Source organism: Glycine soja, chromosome 8 (assembly GCF_004193775.1).
Source record: "Glycine soja cultivar W05 chromosome 8, ASM419377v2, whole genome shotgun sequence".
NCBI lineage: Eukaryota > Viridiplantae > Streptophyta > Magnoliopsida > Fabales > Fabaceae > Glycine > Glycine soja.
Window position 1 is genome coordinate 30,999,556 of NC_041009.1, and position 9,133 is coordinate 31,008,688.

Sequence of the window (9,133 nt, forward strand, 5' to 3'; positions counted from 1 at the left end):
AATGTAGGTAGGGTACCCTAGAAATATAGGATTTTTCAGCCCTTGTATTTTAGGGCACCTAGACTAGTTTTTGTATTAGGGGTAGTTTTGTAATTTCACATGCACTAAGTGGATATTTGATGTGTGTGGTTGGAAATAAATTTAATTGAATTGGTAGAAGCCCAATCCAATTAAATTTTAGAGGGGGAGGTGAGCATTTGCTTACTACACCCCATTGCCACATCATATAGTCACACTTTGTGCATGTCCTTCATGCTTTTCATGCCTCATGACACCTAAGCACACTTAGTGGAGAATCTTGGAATTGATCTTGGATTAGTGGGCTGAACCATAACTAAAATTCACTAATCATAATTAGTGAAATTTTGGCTCCAAAGTTTGGCTCCACAAATTCAATTTCAAATTCAAGTGAAATTTGAATTTCCCTCCAATTTTGTGTGACACTTAGGCTATAAATAGAGGTCATGTGTGTGCATTTTTTTCAACTTTGATGATTTGAATATTAAACTTCAGATTTCAAAGCTCATTTGGAGCACAAAATTTCGTGCTCTTCTCTCCCTCTCCCTTCATTCATCTCCTTCTTCCTCCAAGCTCTTATCCATGGCCTCCTATGGTGGTGAGCTTCTTCTAGACTCATCTTCTCCTTGAAGTGGCGTCTCCTCTCTCTCTTCCTTCTCCATTCCGCTGCCATTCATCTTCCAAGAAGCAAAGGAATCCATTGATGAAGAAGATCCTAGGCCTACAAGCTCCAATGGAGCTTGCATCAGTGCTCATCGATAATGGTTCCAGTTTAAACGTGATGCCTAAGAGCACTTTGGAGAAGTTACCATTCAATGCTTCCCACTTAAAACCAAGTTCAATGGTGGTTCGGGCCTTCGACGGCACTCGCCGAGAGGTTAGGGGAGAGATCGATCTCCCAGTACAAATAGGCCCTCACACCTGTCGAGTCACCTTCCAAATAATGGATATTAACCCCCCCTACAGCTGTCTGTTGGGGCGCCCGTGGATCCACTCAGTGGGAGTTGTGCCTTCTACACTCCACCAAAAGCTGAAATTCGTAGTGGAGGGGCACTTGGTCATCGTGTCAGGCGAGGAAGATATCTTGGTAAGCTGCCCATCCTCCATGCCTTATGTGGAAGCCGCAGAAGAATCGTTAGAAACTGCTTTCCAGTCTTTTGAGGTGGTCAGCATTTCCTCCGTGGACTCCCTCTTTGGGCAGCCTTGTCTGTCCGATGCAGCGGTAATGATGGCCCGAGTTATGTTGGGGAACGGTTATGAACCCGGGATGGGTTTAGGCAAAAACAACGGCGGCATAACTAGCCTGATAAATACCCAAGGAAATCGTGGGAAGTATGGTTTAGGCTATAAGCCCACTCAGGCGGACATGAAAAGAAGCATCGCAGGAAGGAAGAACGGTGGTCAAAGTTCGCGTTGGAGACAAGAAGGTGAAGGAAGCCCGCCCTGCCACATAAGTAGAAGCTTTATAAGCGCGGGTTTGGGAGACAAAGGTCAAGCGTTCGCGATATGCGAAGATGATATTCCGAGTACTTTGGATTTGGTACGACCATGCCCTCCTGATTTCCAGCTGGGAAATTGGCGAGTGGAGGAACGCTCCGGCATTTACGCGACGAGCATAATGTAAACCTTTACGGTTTTAAAAGCTCTATAGTTGGGCCTAGGCTTTAGAGTTTTTCCTTTTGTTAAGGCTTTGTGTCTTTTGTTTTTGAATTTATAATACAAGGATTTTTCTTCATCTGTTCCTGGTCTCTACCCATTCTCATTCATTTGCATGTTTACTTCTTTTTCTGAAACGGCAGATCCGATGACGAGTCCCCCGAAGGTACTAATACCTGGGACCCGCCTATCGACTTCGAGCAAGAAATGAATCAAACGGAAGATGAAGGAAATGAGGATGTGGGACTTCCCCCAGAACTAGAAAGAATGGTCGCTCATGAGGACCAAGAAACGGGGCCTCATCAAGAAGAAACAGAGCTGGTAGACTTAGGAATTGGCAGTGGAAAGAGGGAAGTAAAGATAGGTACAGGTATTACCGCACCTATCCGTGAAGAATTAATAATCCTGCTAAAAGACTACCAAGACATCTTTGCTTGGTCATACCAAGATATGCCCGGTTTGAGTTCTGACATTGTACAGCACCGATTACCTTTAAATCCCGAGTGTTCCCCGGTAAAACAAAAACTGAGGAGGATGAAGCCCGAAACATCCTTGAAGATAAAAGAAGAAGTGAAGAAGCAATTTGACGCGGGGTTTCTGGCCGTCGCTCGGTATCCAGAATGGGTTGCCAACATTGTACTAGTTCCTAAAAAAGATGGGAAAGTACGAATGTGTGTGGATTATCGGGACCTGAATCGGGCCAGTCCCAAGGACAATTTTCCTTTACCACACATTGATATCCTCGTAGATAACACGGCCAATTTCGCTTTATTTTCCTTCATGGATGGTTTCTCTGGTTACAATCAGATAAAGATGGCGCCCGAGGATATGGAAAAGACTACTTTCGTCACCCTGTGGGGAACGTTCTGTTACAAGGTGATGTCCTTTGGACTCAAGAATGCCGGGGCAACTTATCAACGGGCCATGGTAGCTTTGTTCCATGATATGATGCATCAAGAGATCGAGGTCTACGTGGACGACATAATTGCTAAATCTAAATCCGAGGAAGAACACCTTGTCAACCTGCGGAAATTGTTCGAAAGGCTTAAGAAATATCAATTAAGGTTGAACCCCGCTAAGTGTACCTTCGGGGTCAAATCAGGGAAATTGCTTGGTTTCATTGTAAGCCAGAAAGGGATAGAGGTAGACCCCGAAAAGGTGAAGGCTATCCTTGAGATGCCAGAACCCCGTACAGAGAGGCAAGTCCGAGGTTTCCTGGGGCGCTTGAATTATATTGCCAGATTCATATCGCAGCTCACCGCCATTTGTGAGCCGTTGTTTAAACTCTTGCGCAAAAACCAAACTGATCGGTGGAATGAGGATTGCCAAGAGGCTTTTGGAAGGATCAAAAAGTGCCTAATGAATCCTCCCGTGCTTATGCCACCAGTACCTGGAAGGCCTCTCATTTTGTACATGACAATCTTGGACGAGTCAATGGGGTGTATGCTGGGGCAACATGACGAATCCGGGAAGAAAGAGCGCGCTGTTTACTACCTAAGTAAGAAGTTCACGACCTGTGAGATGAATTACTCCTTGCTCGAAAGAACGTGTTGTGCTTTAGTATGGGCATCCCATCGCCTAAGGCAGTACATGCTGAGCCATACTACCTGGTTTATATCCAAAATGGACCCAGTTAAGTACATCTTTGAAAAGCCAGCTCTCACAGGACGAATCGCCCGGTGGCAAGTCTTGCTATCTGAGTTTGATATAGTATACGTCACCCAAAAAGCGATAAAAGGAAGCGCTTTGGCAGATTATTTGGCTCAACAGCCTCTTAACGACTACCAGCCCATGCATCCGGAATTCCTGGATGAGGACATCATGGCCTTGTTCGAAGAAAAGTTGGACGAAGATCGGGACAAATGGACTGTATGGTTTGACGGAGCTTCAAACATTCTAGCTCATGGCGTTGGGGCAGTGTTGGTCTCTCCGGAAAATCAATGTGTACCTTTCACAGCCAGGCTAGGATTCGACTGCACCAACAACATGGCCGAATATGAAGCATGTGCCCTAGCCGTCCAGGCAGCAATTGACTCCAATGTCAAACTACTCAAGGTGTACGGCGACTCAGCGTTGGTAATCCATCAGCTGAGAGGGGAATGGGAAACTAGAGATCCCAAGCTGATACCCTATAAAGCCTATATCAAGGAATTGGCTAAGACCTTCGATGAGATCTCCTTCCATCATGTTCCCCGCGAGGAAAATCAAATGGCGGACGCACTTGCTACGTTGGCGTCTATGTTCCAGCTAACACCGCACGGGGATCTACCCTACATTGAATTTTGGTGTCGTGGCAAACCCGCGCATTGTTGCCAAGTGGAAGAGGAATGGGACGGAAAGCCTTGGTATTTCGACATCAGGCGATATGTCGTAAGCAAAGAATACCCGCCAGAGATTGCCGACAACGATAAAAGGACATTGAGGAGGTTGGCGGCCGGTTTCTTCATGAGCGGAAGCACGCTGTATAAGAGAAATCACGACATGACACTCCTGCGGTGTGTGGATGCCAAGGAGGCAAATCACATGATCGAGGAAGTCCATGAGGGCTCGTTTGGAACGCACGCCAACGGGCATGCTATGGCCAGGAAGATCTTAAGAGCAGGTTATTACTGGCTTACCATGGAAAGTGATTGTTGTGTCCATGTGAGGAAGTGCCACAAATGTCAAGCATTCGCAGATAATGTCAATGCCCCACCACATCCTCTGAATGTCATGTCCGCCCCTTGGCCTTTCTCCATGTGGGGAATAGATGTCATCGGGGCCATTGAGCCCAAGGCCTCGAATGGTCATCGCTTCATCCTCGTAGCGATAGATTATTTCACCAAGTGGGTCGAGGCGGCTTCGTATACCAATGTCACGAGGAATGTGGTGGTCAGGTTCATTAAGAAAGAGATCATCTGCCGATATGGTTTGCCAAGGAAGATTATCACGGACAACGGCACCAACCTGAATAATAAGATGATGGCGGAAATGTGCGAGGAGTTTAAAATCCAGCATCACAATTCCACGCCCTACCGGCCAAAGATGAATGGAGCCGTGGAAGCGGCTAATAAGAATATCAAAAAGATTATCCAAAAGATGACCGTGTCATATAAGGATTGGCACGAGATGCTCCCATTCGCGTTACACGGTTACCGGACTTCAGTGCGAACGTCAACTGGGGCAACGCCGTTCTCATTGGTATATGGGATGGAGGCTGTGTTACCGTTTGAGGTAGAAGTCCCGTCGTTAAGGATCTTGGCAGAATCCGGATTAAAGGAATCAGAGTGGGCTCAAACACGCTATGATTAGCTCAACCTCATTGAGGGTAAGCGCTTAACGGCCATGAGTCATGGGCGCTTATACCAGCAAAGAATGAAGAGTGCATTCGACAAGAAAGTACGCTTACGCAAGTTCCATGAGGGAGACCTTGTGCTAAAGAAAATGTCCCATGCTGTCAAGGACCATCGAGGGAAATGGGCCCCAAACTACGAAGGGCCTTTTGTTGTGAAGAGGGTTTTTTCCGGAGGAGCCCTGGTGCTTACCAACATGGATGGCGAAGAGCTACCTTCACCCGTGAACTCTGATGTCGTCAAACAATATTATGCTTAGAAGCTGGGGCAATTAAGGATGTCGCTGCATGTTCTTTATCTTTATGCGTTTTCTGGATTTCCTCCAGGGACTTCCTGTTTGTTGTATCTCTCGTTACAATCCTTCAAAGAAATGAACGTGGATTCGAAGCTTTTAGTCCTCACGTTAGTTTCACACCTTGCGTTAATCTGTGATCACCTGGGCCCTTCCGCTCAGTTCATGGGATCCCCCAAGCGCTTAATTAGAATTGAACCTGAACCAACTTTCCCTAAATTTGCTGCGTTTGAAAACATTCATGCATACACATACGCATACGCATGCATATTGTTGTGGTAAAACAGGGGCAGGATCATCTTGGGCTACCTTCTGGGGTAAAGACAAAACATGAACGGTAGAAACCAATCAAGGTAAGATAATGACGCGGTCAAGATTGGCCATACCTGGTTGTTTATTACTTGCAGGTACTTAAGGACGGATGCAAGTGGGGATGGGGTCACGGCCAACCGATCGTTGCCCCTTCTCTGCGCGAAACGAGCAGAGAATGTCGCTGCAAGGCAGCCCCGTATCCTTTGTATTTTGCAGCTTTCTTTTACTATTTGTTTGTTTTAAAAAAGTAAAATAAGTAATCAACATCTAAATTCTAACCTAAGTAAGTTCAAGTTAGGCAAGATGCTAATCCATGAGAAGGGAGGGGACATGGTTAATGTTCCCCTCAAAAAAAAAAAAGTGCAGGTTAGCTCGCCTGGGCGAGCCACCCCTGCACCAAATTATAAGAATGACGAAAAGGGGGACGTTTTTGCATTCAAAAAACTTCTTTTCCCCCCTTTCAAAAGCCATACCCACGGGATTGACGAGTTTGCAGCCCTAGGGTCATCCTTTTTCGCATTTTTTGGTTCCGTTTTGCGCTTTTGTTCATCACCAACAAGTAAGTGTTCCATCCCTAAGCTTTCTAGCTTTTCATTGGTGTATTTTGATCTCCTTTTGGTGCTCTAAATTGTGGGAATGTGCTCAAATGTATGGGGCAATTTTGGTTTGTTTTCTTGCTTGATTAGGTTGAATTAGGGGTTTGTATGGGATGGCCCTAGGCCTATAATGCATTTTGGAACAATGGGACATGCCACATTGTCCCCGTTCCCTTGCTATTGACGCCTAAACGTGCGCCCACCAAGTGTTCGGTGAAATGCCTCAATGGCATTAGCGCGTGACTTTTGTAAGGAAACAACCCATGGGGCATTTTGGTTTGTACACATTTTCTATTTTTGGAATATGTATTCATTCCCGAAAAAGGCTAGAGTAATTGCCCCACATATATCCTAGGCCTAGGAACTAAAATTTTATGCAAAAAGAACACAAGAGGAGGTGCATATTGGGTAAAGTTACCCTTTTTGGCCAGCAATCAGCTATGGGCCACACTACAATATTTTCCCTACGCCTAGATGTTTAGGAATTTTGCTCGTCATGAATGTGTAGGTTTAGAATAGGTAGCAAGATACCTTTGGCAATTTACACTTTGGGTATGATAGCAAGATACTTGGATGTATGTATATATAATTTTTGGTAGTCAAAATGTCTCACAAAAAATATATATAAATATGTTGCATGTTATGTGAAGAAACCATATTGCAAAAAAAATATATATACCTTTTAATTTGAATACAATTTTAGTCAGCAAAGGAAAATATGCTTGAATTTGCATGCGGCTTTAGGTAGCAAAAACTTGAAAAAAAAAGGCATGAAATGTAGCACCTTATTGTGTAGATAGTCAAGATTCATCGTGAAGTTTGTATATGTATAGGTATTAGAAATACCAAGGTGAGCGCGTGTGCAATTTTTGGTACCCCAAAATGCTTTGAGTATGCATGTGTGTAAATTCAGCCAAGGAGGCGTGTGTGATGTAAATAACAAATACACCTTGGAAGTACATGTAAATAATCTAGGTAATGAAGCTACCTTGATTGTATATGGGTGCATTTTTCTTAGTTAATAGGATGTTTTGTGCAAGTGAACGTTCGTAAGGAAATATGCGCATAAGCTTGCTCTAAATTTACATTGATGTTTGTATTTAGGGGAGGAGGTTGTATGCCATTTTTGTTTTAAGAGTAGTGTCCCACTGGTAAGACTAACTTTCCAAATGTTTGCCTTCGCAGGAAATGGCCCCGAGGAAGCTTGCCTCAAAGAGGTCCAGGAAGGACAAGGCAGCTGAAGGAACTAGTTCCGCTCCGGAGTGTGACAGTCACCGCTTTAGGAGTGCTGTACACCAGCAGCGCTTCGAGGCCATCAAGGGATGGTCGTTTCTCCGGGAGCGACGCGTCCAGCTCAGGGACGACGAGTATACTGATTTCCAGGAGGAAATAGGGCGCCGGCGGTGGGCACCACTGGTTACTCCTATGGCCAAGTTTGATCCAGAAATAGTCCTTGAGTTTTATGCCAATGCTTGGCCAACAGAGGAGGGCGTGCGTGACATGAGATCCTGGGTAAGGGGTCAGTGGATCCCGTTTGATGCTGACGCTATCGGCCAACTCCTAGGATATCCGTTGGTGTTGGAAGAGGGCCAGGAATGTGAGTATGGCCAGAGGAGGAACCGGTCTGATGGGTTCGATGAGGAGGCCATTGCCCAGCTGCTATGTATACCGGGGCAGGATTTCGCCCGGACTGCTGCAGGGAGGCGAGTGCGAATCATGCGCACCAACATGACCACCCTGACCCAGATATGGATGACGTTGCTCCTTAGCAACATCCTGCCCACCGATCATAATTCCGACCTTCCCATGCCGAAGTGTCAGCTGGTGTACGCCATCCTGACACAGATGAGCATCCATGTGGCTCAGTTGATCGCTGATGCCATCTATATTTTTGCAGGTATGGCGCCCACTAGGAACCCTTTGGACCCAGATAAGTCCAACAGGGCCCTGGGATTCCCCGCACTGATCACAGGACTCTGCCAGTCGTTCGGAGTCCCCGTTGCACCTACCAAGGTGATTCGGCCGCCCATCACCCGGGCTTTTATTGAGAAGTACTGTACCCAGAGACAGGCTCAGGGTGATGCTCCACAGGCCGCAGGCGCGCCCCCACCACCTCATCAGGCTGGCCAGGCTGGGGCATTTGACATGGAGCAGTATTTACGGCATTTGGTTCGCCAGCAGGCGGCCAACCACCGAGCACATGTACGGACCCATGATTGTCTGTACCAAATGAGCCTTAGCATGCAGAGCCAGGGCTTCGCTTCTTTTTCATGCCCTACTCCAGACCAGTTCAGGGCAGAGGTTGCATGGCCCAGAGATTGGCCCAAGGCCCAAGCAGGAGAGGCACCCCCAGAAGCTCCCGGCGATGGAGAAGAAGCCCACGAGGATGAGGAGATGGCCGATTTGCTTGACTTCTTGGGAGGGAGTGGAGATACGTGACTAGGAGATCCCCAGATTCATGTTTTCTTTCATATTTCTTTTGTCATTTTTATTCTATGTTATTGTTTTGACTTGAGAGACTAATGTTTGTTTTTGTTGTTTCGATTGTCATTTGTACAACGCATACATTTTTGTTTAGGTTGTTGCGTTAGTGTTTATATATCATTACTATTGATGATGTTTGGAATTCTGGAACCGTGTAGAGTTCTTCGTTTAGGAACATCGTCCAAAGAATATATGTGTAAAATAAACAAAAAAATCATGATAAAAATAAAAATAGAAAAGAAAAAAATGAAATGGAAAAAAGAACAAAAAGGAAAAGAAGAAAGCAAGTAAGGAAAAAGGTAGAAAAAGAGAAAATAAGTTGTCAAGCTGAAAAACCAACATGCTTTTGAAAAGAGATGACTTCCAACTTTTCTTTGAAAAAAAAAATTCACTGATCATAACTAGTTTTTGAAAAAAAATGTGTATACACCTGAAGGGTGAAT